Source organism: Chaetura pelagica, unplaced genomic scaffold, assembly GCF_000747805.2.
Source record: "Chaetura pelagica isolate M959 unplaced genomic scaffold, ChaPel_1.0 scaffold221, whole genome shotgun sequence".
NCBI classification, from domain to species: domain Eukaryota; kingdom Metazoa; phylum Chordata; class Aves; order Apodiformes; family Apodidae; genus Chaetura; species Chaetura pelagica.
This window is the reverse complement of record NW_009952533.1, coordinates 4,981,305-4,994,775: the sequence shown is the minus strand read 5'-3', so window position 1 is coordinate 4,994,775 and position 13,471 is coordinate 4,981,305.

Below are 13,471 nucleotides of genomic sequence, written 5' to 3'. Positions count from 1 at the left end.
AAGGATGGGACTGGAATCGTAAGGCAAAGCTGACAGGAACACAGGAACAGAGCAGAAAGCAGAGGCAGGATGAGGTCAAGAGTATCAAGAAACAAGAAATGGTAAAAGAGATTTACCACAGTCAGCAAATTCCAGATTCTGGAATTTCATAAGATTTCAGTAGACACATAATTCCTCTGTTACCTCAGTTTTTGACCTCAGACGAAAAACATGCTTTTTGTTTCTGAGATATTAAGAAATGCATACAAAGGAGAATAAATTAACAAAGCATTTTATCTTACACAGAGACTGTTAACTGTTGAGAACATTAGTGAAGTCAAGTGCTATATTAGAAACCTGGACTTTATCCCACAAAGTTGCCACTTAACACTGGGCAAGTACATGAATCAAAGTTATTTCAAGTATCCCTTAATTCATGTCCCAGGGTGCTCCCTCTAAAAAGCAAGGATTTGGTCAAACTGACTATTCATTTTTATACTGAAAGCCAAGGAGGGCAGTTATTTAAGCATGCAAAATGAGTTACTCCAGCTAAGTCTGTTCTCTGACTTTGCAACTTTTCTACCCAAATTCCTCCATCTGAATTCTCAGCGTCTCACTTCTACAACTCTAAAATGAGGGCAACATTAACTTGCTTCAAAATTCTCCACTGGAGTTGCTTGCTTGTTGTTCCCTTGTGGCAAGTGTCATTTTGTCAGCCTTGAAAAACACCAAAGCAGGTGAAATAGATGCCTTTTCTCTAGACAGGTGTGCATACGTGTGCACCCAGCCCCGACGGGGAGGCCCCATAGGCAACATGTCAGGCTCCCCACCAAGCTTCTCTGTTCCTAATGCAACCACCTGATTCCCCCAGGAGGGTGAGATCCACAATCCATACAAAGCTGCATCTCCAGACTTTTAAACCAGCATCACCCTCTATGTCTGTGGGATGATCATGACAATACTGTGAATATACACACACACAGTAATGCAGTGCACCACATGCATGGGCTCTGGAAGTGAGAAATACAGTGATCATCTAATGAAAGATAACACACACGGAAAGTCAATTAAGCTTTTTCCTTCGTTTTAAATTAGTTACTTTGCTATACTAATAACTCTCTCAGTATATTTTTCCCTGAATGCATATCTCTGTATACTACATTTATACATACAAATTATTCTACTTAATAAAAAGGTTCTGCTACTATATATAAAATTGAATCCTTTCTGCTATAATACCAATACAGTGAGAGTAAAGTGAAAAAAACTCTATGGAAGGAATGAAAATTAGCAAAGACTGAACTACAATTTTGGGGGGGCTAAAGAAACCCTACAAAAAGGAAAGAGGAAAAAAAAGCTGATCAAATTAAACCACTGCTGAAATTAATGTCCAGGAAAAAGAGCAAACTGTAAGATACATTAAAAAAAAAAACAAACCACAACAGATTTTTCAATAGCACACCAGTCTTTAAGATCAGTGACAACTACCTAATTGACAGATAATTTTATATTCTTCAGGTGAGCTGCCCTTAAAATCACAGATAAGATTGCTGAATACAAAGCTAGATCTCCATGGACAGAATAGATTAAAAATCAAATCTGATGTACCTAGCTCTCCAATTACCAAGCTGATTGTTCCAGCAACGGGCATAGGCAGCTGAGTGACAAGATTCTCTGTGACACTGGTAATATTATCTTGGGCATTTCAGCTCACACAGAGGGGAAAAAATGAAGAAATGTCCTAAGAAAAAAAAAGTATGTATAACAGAAAGGTATACAGGATTCTTAGCAGAACCAATTGTACACAGAGTTGCTAAAATATATATCAATGTTATAAGCTAAATATTCAAGTATCTCATATGCACAGAGTTGAAAAAGCAAAGCAAGAGCAATAAACAAGCTTGAAGTCATCCCTTTCTTTTAGTTTTTACACAAAATCCTTGTAACTTTGGTGGCAAGAGATTGAATACGCATATATGAGATTGAATACATTTCCTTGGTAGATGAAATTATCCTCTTTAGAACCAGCTGCCAATGGAAATATTTCTATTAACTAAGAGTCTCATATAAAAACATTTCTGAAGTAAGAAAAACTTCTTACAGCTGACCAGATGTTATCTATAATGAAGCAAAATATTTCCCAAAGTTCTGTTGAAAGCAAACATTCTCATCATAGGAACTTCACTGAGTTAGTTCCGTTATCTTAATGAATGCACAGTCTTTTTATTTATTACTGCAACTGAAATATTGTTTCAATAGGAAATACTGTTCCTCCTTTTCAACGTTCTGTGTAAGGCTACATCATCTATGTTAATTGGAGAAAGAACAAGTTTTTCTTCATAAATATATAAAAAGTAGCAAGGCAATTCAAGCCAATATAAAAAGCCTAAATCCTAATAAGATCAGTGACTGCTCAGTTCTGTCTGAAATCTTTATTACATTTAGCAAAATTACCGTAAGATTTAGCAGATCTCTTCCACAGCCACTATCTCCTCCATGTCCCTCTTATTCCCCCTCCCCCCAAACCCAGTAATTTTCATGTATTTTGTATCAGTTACTGGTACACACTCCAAGCACACTAGCCACTGTTGAGATACTTCATTTAAGAGAAATGTCCAGCCAGAGGCAGCTGCAGGAGTATAGGATCAGAATGACTATTTCTTTTGGGGAAACAAACACCTAGCAGTTACCTGCTGTACTACTTGGAGGGAAAAAGTAGACAAGTAAGGAGATGTCTATTTTCTGTTTACAGGCTTGAGGCTACCAAAGAAATACAATCAAGAACTTAGTTGCAGTTTCAGTTATGGTTTAATCTCCCTACAGCAAAGTTGGCATAGACTAGCTTTTATTTTTAGATGCAGGAAAACATTGCTACACATTCTAACAAAGCAACAATAAGAAGCTTTTTACAAAAGAATGTTGGTTTGTGTTGGTTTTTTTTAAACTTCTCGAGACAAGGTAACAAATCTAATCCTCTCAGCACCATCACAATGTTTCTTCCCTCCTCCTCTCCACCCTTGACAAAGGGAGGTTGCATTAGAAATTAAAACTGCCACCATCCAAGTGGTATGCCAGGCTTTTGGTACCAGACTGCTCCTTCAATAGAGAAGAATCATGAGCTGCCCTGTTTTGAACTCGTGCGGGACACTTCCCAGAAGAGTTAGTACAGCTGAAGCCTAATCAAGCATCTTCACTGTGTTCCTGTGTGTCTAAGACAATGAATGAGCAGACATCCTATATGTACAGATCTTTAATTAAAAAAACAACAAACAACAACAATAAAAAACAAACAAGCCAAATAAAAAAACACATAACCCCCCAAAAAAAAAACCCAAACCCAAACAATTAAACCCCTTCTTTTAGATTAGCTATCAGTCGAAATGCAAAGACTTCAGCTGTAGCCGTTCTGATTTCTCTGTCCAAAATTAACCTCTCCAAGTAGGTGTACCCACAACAGCTGGCTCTGTTGAATGTTCCTACTAAGCTGCCACTAGAGAAAGAAACTACTTCAGAGCTGGCAGCTTTTAGTACTAGCATCTTACTTGAAAAGTTAGAGAACTACTGAAGGTCAAGGCTGCTAGGAACTTTGATGAAAATGCCAAAATGTGGCAATTATACAGAGACTGAAAAAATAATAGACTATGAGGGAAGAGATTATGCTAATCTGCAGCTAAAATAAATTTCTGCACTTCATCTGTGCTTAAGCGAGCTGATCTGTCCCAGAAAAGTCTCTGGCTTGTGTACCCCGATCTTCCTCAAATTACAGCTGAACATGGACTACAAACTGCCATTGCTGCCCACAACAGGTAAGCCCTTCTGAAAAGAATGGCAGTCCATCTGGTATCAATTACAAGTCACTTCAGAAGCACAGATACGATACAAGGTAGATACCAGTCCACACAAAATGCTAAACATGTCCAGCCTGCATGAAACTCGCCCTCAGGTGTGCCTTCCATCACAGGTCATTCCCTGTCAGCTTCTACTGAGCTGCCATATAACTGACCTAAGAATTAGCAAATCATGTTGGCGAGGCTTCCAAATAGAGTTGCATAATGTAGCTCCGACTTAGAAAGCCAACAGGGCATTCATCAGCAAGAAAATTTGTTTTCTTACAGTGCTAGGACAGGAATGATGGGTTCGGATAGGTGTGGAAGCCATAGCAGGAGCAGATCCTGGAGAAGTTGCAGGAGCCAATGGCACTTGCATCAGGACAGCAAGTCCTGAGCACTGCACACACCTCACATGCTGCTTCATCAGATATCTAGATGTGAAGCAACAAGGAAATCCTGATGGGTGTCAGGAAGAAGAGGCACCTGGGCACCTGACTTCTAGGCAGAGAATGTGGAGACATGCTTCCTAATGCTTGGAAGGATGTGGGTGAGAATCAATGAGTCTCATCAGTCTTTTACTATGTCATGCTGATGCTGCAACATGAAGTGCTATGTTAGAGCCATAGCCCTCTTCCACAGGCAGTTTTGAGCTGACTGCCCCTATAAACATGAGATCAACAAGAATCAGATGACCTGGCATCCACAAAAGATGTGCTCCTCCTTAACAGTCCTGATCCCTGATAACTACCTTTAGATGACAACATCATCAACTGTATGGTAACACACAAGTATACGTGAATGGTAATTCATATTTTAGCTACAATGATGAGGGGAGAAAAGTTCATTTGTTTTTAATCTGTCACAAGAAACTGCAGCCTGTGAGAAGGATTTGTGGTACACTGCTCAACAGTGCTCCCTTCACAACTATAACAGCAACATGTCACACAGAAGTCTCTGTGTCTGGTAGCACAAGTCACACATCTTGAGGAAATCTGAAAGGAAGATGCTGAAAGTTTACCAACAATAAAGCTTAAGATTTTTGCTATGGAAAAGCATTCCTTGAGTTGACCAAAGACAAAGGGTCATTCCTGGATCAATTCTGATGTTCCCAAGACCCTATCTGTTACACACTCTGGTGAAATTAAGTCTATCTTAGGCTACACAGTGCACACCACTTGGGAAGCCCTGAGCTGTTAAGTGTTTTGCTGGAAAGGGCTGTAAATGAAAGCACACAGAGGAAGACCAACACTATTCTCATCAGAGGTATGACCTTCAAACTGAGCAAAAGTACTTCCCTGAAAGTTTTAAAAAGAGATACCATTTTAAATTATTTCTGGAGAAAGATTAGGGTTGGTTAAAAAATAAAATAAAAACTTTTCTTGCACCATCGCCATGTAGTCATTTCCAACTCAGCATTACATGGTTTCTAAACAATTTGACTTCTAAGCCAAGAGATATTTGAAGTTAAAACTAAAAAAGTTTGGTTCTTCAGTTTCAGGCCTTCAGGGAGCCTTTGTGGTTACCCTTTTCTCAGAGGTATGCCTGCTCAGACGAAGTTTTTACTCCACAGAAGGGAAAGGAAAAAAACTGTCTTTTAATAAGACAATTTATGAGTCTGCTCTTTAATTCTTTGAAAGTTCTAGTCACAGTTCCTTGTAACCTTGCTCTCCTTATTAGTGTTTGTGTGCATACATGTAATTCTAATTTGTTTTGTTATATTTCATTTACTTGTATTTGACATTTTACTGTAGAAAGTGTTAAAAAAACTAATTAAAAAGGTTCTAAAAAATTCATTGTTGTCATCTGGAAAACAGTAATGCAATCTCTACTGAGAGTCACATTCTTCATAGCAGCAGTTTCAGTACCAACAGCTTCTCTGAAGTATCTATAACATTATGGCAACACAGTATTTATATTGCATATAAATTCAATTATTTAATAGCTTTGAGTGTACTATCTGCAAAACCCCATTAATCATTTTATTAAACAAACAAAAATTCCTTTGTCTATACATATGCCGTTCCAAAATAATTCTTAACTCTGCATTACTGTTTATAATTAATAGAGCAATACTCTTTTTTAACTCTTTGTAACTTTGTAACTTTGCTTTTAGTAAGCCATTTAAATGTCTGAGCTTTGAAAACAAGCTTAACCATATATTTTTTGGGATGTTGGGTAAGAAACAGAATTCAACACTTGTGTTGTGGTTACTGAATCTTCCAATTACATCAATACTTCCAAAGGAAATGTACTTACAGTAACAGACCCCCTGTAATATTTGTATATTTTTAAAGTCTCATCCATGTAGACATATAGCACACAAATGCACACATGCTTCTTGGGTTACTTGAAAAAATATAATTCAATACTATATGGCAATTTTGCCTGTATTATCAGTGAATCAAGCACAGAAATGTTTTTTGTTTTCATCATACTACAACAGCATCAGAACATAGAGTTAGGTAACGATGTTTCCAAATTAAATTCATTGATCTGAATAAAGTTTATGCACTCCTTCTCTGTATTCTTTAGGAGTATAATCTGTGATTAAACTGTATTCTCTAAATGGATCACTCTTCCAGTCCTTACTTCCTTTTCCTCAGAGTAAGCCTCTGAACCTCCCGTGATTAGGCTTCTTCATATGTTGCATGAACATTCCTACAATGTTCTCTGGATGTTTAATCTATTTTCCCTCACTCTACAGAAAACACACATTCACATGAATGATTCTGGTGTTTGAATTAAAAAAACTGGTGCTAAAATAATAAAGGAAATACCATGCCGAAATAGGCATGCACAGGAAGGCAAATAATCTTGTCTTGCCTTTCCAAGATGATGTATAGGTACTTATGTATATGTGAATCTGTAAATACAGTGAGTGACTTATGCTAAGAAAGGCTTTTTCTGAGGAATATCTTGATGAAATAGCACTCACTCACTTTGACAATACTTTTATACCAAAATCAAACCAGAATAAAAAGAACTTATGGAAATAAAACTTCAATTAATTGCAATATTGCTTAAGGTATGCTGCCACCTAAGCCACATTGTCAAAATTTTTTTAAATAGCTTTTGTAATTAAAAAAATAGTGTTTTCTTCTGCGTGCTTGCTTCAGTACATTTCCTTCACATCAGTTTAATACAAATAGATTTTTAGATCCAACTTCCATCAGTAACATTTTCCACATTATTTCCCAAAAGGGCAAGATATGCCACATGCAAGTTAAGAGTAAAACTGCAGTATTAAAATAGATGGGATTTCAAGTTCAGTCCCAAGGTATATTCAAAACAAGCAAGGAGCTTCCTTCTCAGGTGTAAGAATTTCATGTAATTTAAGCATTACTAAATTACATTTAACAATAGAAAGGGGGGGAGTATGTTTCAGAAAACACAGATATTTAAAAGCAGTTTTTATTAAGAACTTCTTCAGTTGTCTTCTTCCGGATTTGGGCATCAGATAATGAACAAAAAAGTCTGCTTCCTCTATGCATGGAAAATGATAGTGATGTTCTATAGGTATGCTGGGGATAAAAGGACAACCAAGAAAAATGTAGGCCCTCTCATGAAGGAAATGGGAGACCTAGATATGCATGATATTGAGAAGGCTGAGGTCCTCAACGACTTAATTGCATCAGTCTTCTCTGGCAAGTACTCATCCTCATTGCAAAGGCCACAGCAGGTGGGACTGGGAGAATGAAGCACCCCCCCACTGCAGGAGAAGAACAGGTTCATAACCATCTAAAGCAACTGAAGGTGAACAAGTCTGTGGGACCTGATGGGCTCCATCCATGGGTCCTGAGGGAGCTGGCAGATGCAGTTGCTAGGCCTCTCTTCATCATATTTGAGAGGTCATGGTGATCTGGTGAGGTTCCCACTGATTGAAAAAAAAGTTAACATAGCCCCTACTTTTAAAAGGGGAAAAAAGGAAGACCTGGGGAGCTACAGGCAGGTCAGTCTCACCTCCGTGCCTGGTAAGGTCATGGAACAGATCCTACTGGAAAATCTGCTAAAGCACATAGAAAATAAGGAGGTGACTGCTGAAAGCCAACATTGCTTCACTAAGGGCAAGTCATGCCTGACCAATCTGGTGGCCTTCTACAACAAGACTACAGAGATGGTGGATGGTGACAGAGCAACTAACATCATCTACCTGCATTTGTGCAAGGCATTTGACACTGTCCCACATGACATCCTGGTCTCCAAACTGACAAGACATGGATTTGACAGATGTGCCACTCGGTGGATAAGTAATTAGCTGGATGGCCTCACCCAGAGAGTTGTGGTCAATGGTTCAGTGTCCAAGTGGAGGCAAGTGAAGAGTGGTGTTGCCCAGAGGTCAGTATTGGGACCAATGCTGTTCAATATCTTTGTTGGAGACATGGACAGTGGGATTGAGTGTATCCTCAGCAAGTCTGATGATGATACCAAGCTGTGTGAAGTAGTTGACACCCTAGTGGGAAGGGAAGCCATCCAGAGAGACTTTGACAGGCTGGATAGGTGAACCAGTGCCAACCTCAGGAAGTACAACAAGGCCAAGTGCAAGGTCCTGCACGTGGGTCGGCTCAACCCCAGGCATAAATACAGGCTGGGGGAAGAATGGCTGGGGAGCAGTCCTGAGGAGAAGGACTTGGGGGTGGCAGAACACACTGTCGTAATCAACTCTCATACAGCTATTGCTGTTACTACACTATCTATTTCAGTGCTTTTTAATCATAAATAATTCTAAAATGTTTTCTTCAAGAAAGGTGCACCCTTCACCCCCTACCACATTAATATCTTGTTTTGACAAATCTCCATTTTATATACAGACTGTGTTACGAATAATAAGTGCTAAGTCAAGTTAGGTAGTTTAAATTATCCTGCATTTTTCATACATTTGTAAAGGTTAGAATGTATTTTCCTCCGTGAATTTGAAAAAAAAAAAAAGTTTCAGTTGTTAGTTTTATTAGTTGAAACATTTTTAATCATTAAAGTAACTCCTAGAAAAATCAGTGCTTTTCAAGCAACCAGCAGGTTTGAAATACTTCATGGAGAATACTGTCTCCACCACATCAGCTCCTATAATCACTGTTTTCTTTCATATGTAACTGAAGTGTTACTAAAAAGCCATATCTGATGGCTTTTTGTAAAGTTCATTCTGATTTGTGGATGAAAAGTATTGTAGACCAGAATCGCAAGGTTTGCTTAGCCAAAAGGTTAGCATCCTTCAAGGAATATTTGGGCATGTTTCAAGGACTTTTAACATGAAAAGTGGCGGATATGATTTGTGTTGAATGTGGCCCAAAATCTTAATATTCTTTCTTTGACTACTACACAGAGAGAAATGTATTTATTTTTTTTTTCTGCAGGGAAACCTAAGTATATTCCAGAGAAATAAGCACTGCTACTATAGGTAGTGTGCTTCCTTTATGCAGATTAAATCCCCATAGTCCATGTGCTTACACACATGTAGACATAGCACTAGCATGCAAAACAAACATTTTTCTTACTGAGAATGGTTTAGTGAAATATCTGAACAAAAGACTATGTGTAAGCATAAGCTAAAACTCTAAATTATGAAAATATTCATAAACACCAGATGTTCTCCTGATGCATGTGTATTAGCAGAAAAGGTACTGATGAGCTAAAAAGGCTCCGTGAATAAAATAAGGAACTGATACTCAGCATCAAGAGAACTAACATCTTAATACTCATCTTTTAATATGCCATTCAAAAGATAAAGCAACAATTAAGAATGTACCGTGCCAAATCAAAGGCTAAAACTCTAACAGTGAAAAGTTTTCTATATCATGGCTTAAAAATGAGATTATCTTAATACTTGAAATACAATTTGGATGAGACTTCTAAACAATTCTGAAATGCTTTTTCAGGTATCTTGGATCCCTCAGAAATTAGTCAAAATCACCTTCCACATGAATCTCTCTTCTTTCAATACATAATAATTTTTAAAACAAACTCTACTGGGAATAACATCAGAAAGAAACAAGTATGGCAAGTGGAAAAGAAGTTGTCCTCAAACAGAAAGACTGAATACACAGGCAAACAGTTCTATTACTTTTACATCCTATTACAGTGCTACTCCTATTCTTCATCTTCTTGATATTCTGCATCAAAATTACCTACTGATGCCTGGGTCTGGGGCATTCTGGCCCAGCTGCAATGCCAAGTTTCATAAACTTCTGTAACCTACCAAACCTCTCTAACTCAACCTCATGTCTGTCATCAAGGAGCTAAACATCTCACCCTAAATGGTACAAGTACAGATACAGTTACAGTTAACATACTTTCCTGAAGACAGTAACTGCTTATTTAAATACTATATAATGAGCCTACATGTAAAGTTCAGGTTAGTCTTAGTGCAAATACCTTTGCCCTGGACAAAATTATAAAGTCATACATTTATACATATATAGTATTCAGATGGAATTGTAGCCCACAATGACTTTAGCTACTGCTATACTAATACCCCTCTTGAAACAGAAGTTTTCTATCAGTAACTTGACTGTAGATACCTCCTGACAGAATCATTTCATCTTAAGCAGTTTGCAGACATAACATCCGCACAAGGTCCAACTGTTTTACACACCCACCATGGCTAGAAGGATAAAGCTATAGCTGAATCATAAAGAATAACCCGAAAGGGCTGAAATAGAGACTTATTTTAACCTGCACACACAGAATAAAGTAACCCTAGAAAACCTTACGTGGTTCATTCTCTTAATTAAAAGTCAGACATATCTGCATCACTTAGAATTCTCAGTTTTCAGGATGCAACACTCAAGACAACCTATAAAAACGTATACACAGCTGAACATCATTCTCCTGTTTTTTCACCCTCGGAAATCCTGTGGTAAATTCACATATCTAGTCAACAGAGAAAGGTCAACACCTCCTGAGAGCCTCTAAAAAACCAATCCAGATGCTATAAATCAAGTGCTGAGATAAAATGGGAGCCAAGAAGGTACAATTAGGAAACAGCATGTTCAGGAACACTGGTAGAATTCAGGCCACTTGAATACAGCCATGTTTTCTCTTTTCATTTGAAGACATTTGATCTCTATTTAAAGCTGCGATAAATTAGATACAGCGACCATTTACATAAATTATGATTGTATTTTTCCAAATTACTTTATGCAGGATGGTAGGCCATTAATTTTATCTATAAAAAGGTACTACTCATGTGTGTTGTATTGCACGACAGATTTCATGTGACAAACACCAAGAATGACAGATCTTATAAAATACATGGTAAATTCAGAGGATTTTTCTTTGTAAATCCTCAGGTAGCAACACCAAAGCAATACATATTTCTTGAGACTGAGCCTTCTTAAACTGTAACATGTACTTATCCACCATGGACAATTATACAAAGGGAAAACTTCACTGGAAAGTACAGAATACATGAAAGGTAGGGCAAGCTAGATTTGACACACAGTAGAAAATATATTCAGATAGTTTGGATTAACTCAATTTCATTCTTTCTTGGTCTAAAGCAGAGGAATTATGGACTTAAACAGAGGAATTAAGGTATACACACACACCCCCATACACACATTTGAAACAAACACCTACTATTTTCCATTTATTAAACCAGTGCAAATCTAAATAGCACAAAAGCTCCACTGAAGGTGTACTGCTACGTAGCACTAACTGCACTTGACTTAGCAACCACAGTCATTCATTTTGTATGACACTTCCATGGCCAAGGTTAGATGAGATCAGCCCTACCATAGGTGCCTGATGCTTCTGAATGTGTAATTCAGACATACAACACATGTATGTTCTAGGAAGAAACTAAAACATCAGGATATGCCAGGTACGGTGGTACACTTTCAGTCTAATCAGCTAGGATACACATAAAATTTTGCCTCTTTTCAGATGATACAAAACATTATTTATATGGTTGATAAGGGGAAAAACAATAAAGCTGCTGCACAAAGCAAAACCACTGCTACTACTATCCTTCAGTGGTTAAGTAGATTTGCCAAGACAACATGCTTTGTTACCATCTTAACACTGTAACTCATAGCAGATCAGAAATGACAGCACACTACACAGCATGGAGGGAAAGGAATGAATGGTGAATGCACCATGACTGTGCTCTTGTTATGACTCTCACTAATCCACAGGATAAGCATCAGCACCCACAACTCCCATCCATTTTTGAGCCGCACCCATCAAGAGAAGTGATAATTGGGCATTTGTTAGAACAGTTTCCAAGCAAAGTAAACAACTTAACAGCAAACATTTTCATTAATAAACTGTTGGTTTAAATACATATCTGACAGCACATCTGTCTATGAAAAATCAACTGAGAAATGATTCCTCAGTTCCATTTTATTACATATTGCTACATTCTTTAATTAACTTGACAGCTGCTGTAGCGTGGATTTGAGACAACTATCAATTACAAAGTCTTCACGTCCTCCTGCTGGGTCTACTGATCTTACTGAAGAATTGGTCTCTTCATTAAAATATTGATTGTATTCTTGCAGTTCTAATTTAAAGCTTTACTGAAGAGTTTATAGAGATATATTCAACATTCAGATAAGGACACATACACCTCAAATACGTGCCAACTAAAAAGAATACAAATATTCATATAATAACATACTCCATAATCTGCTGAAATTCAGTGTCTACATTTTTATTTAGATGAATGATGCACAAGTGACAGGAGCACTGACACAAACATTCCTCATTTCTAAAGTGGCTCATTTGGTGGAGTCACTATCATTCTAATGGTTAAATTAGAGGACATTTCAAGGCAGCAGACTGATCAAAGTGGTTATTTTTTTCTTGCTTCTAACATAAACAGCAAATACATTTTAGTATGGTAGCATGCTTGCGTGCTTTGTACTTGAAATGTAATACAATGACGATCTGTATTCTGAAGTAAAACGAGGATCCCTTTTTCTTCCTGAGTATAAATAAAGATGGTGATGCTATCAGGAATTTCTGCACTTACTCTTTCCCCATTTAGATTGCCAACACGCAACAACAGAAGATGTATCCATCTGAAAAGCTTTCTGAAACCCTGGTTGTAAGGTAGTTTTTACAGTAGGATTTGAATGTTTTCTTTCAAAAATATCTCCTCCTCTACTAATATTTGACTGAAGTTTCATCAGTATTTCAATTTGTCGAGGTATCCATCCACACTGTGGTCACTAAGGCCAACAGGATTGCAAGGTAGACTTTAATCTTACCGAAGCAATGTTATACATTTGATTTTATGTATTTCTCTAATAAAATCTTAAAACTTCCAGTATTTGCTATGATAAAGATTGAATGCACCAAGACACTGCTTCCTAACAGAATAAAAGAGGCTTAAAACCAGTAGAAGGGGATACCAGGTAAGATAATACTCACAGTTACCTCAAATATCTGCATTAGCCATAGTACTTTTATGTGGAAAACTGAAATTCTGCCGTAGCTTGGAAACACCATCCAATATAAAACCACTACAGAGTTAAAACATGAAAGCGTGCCCTCTTAATACCTGGCTTCCTGATAATATTTCTTATTTTATGTCCAACACATGCATACACATCTGAAACACAGCCTGTATGCACGTGCTTAAGCACAGAATTCTGCAAAAAATCAAAGATTACTGACCCCTATCACAAACTTCCAGAAGAAAACAACCAAACAACCAGCCAGCC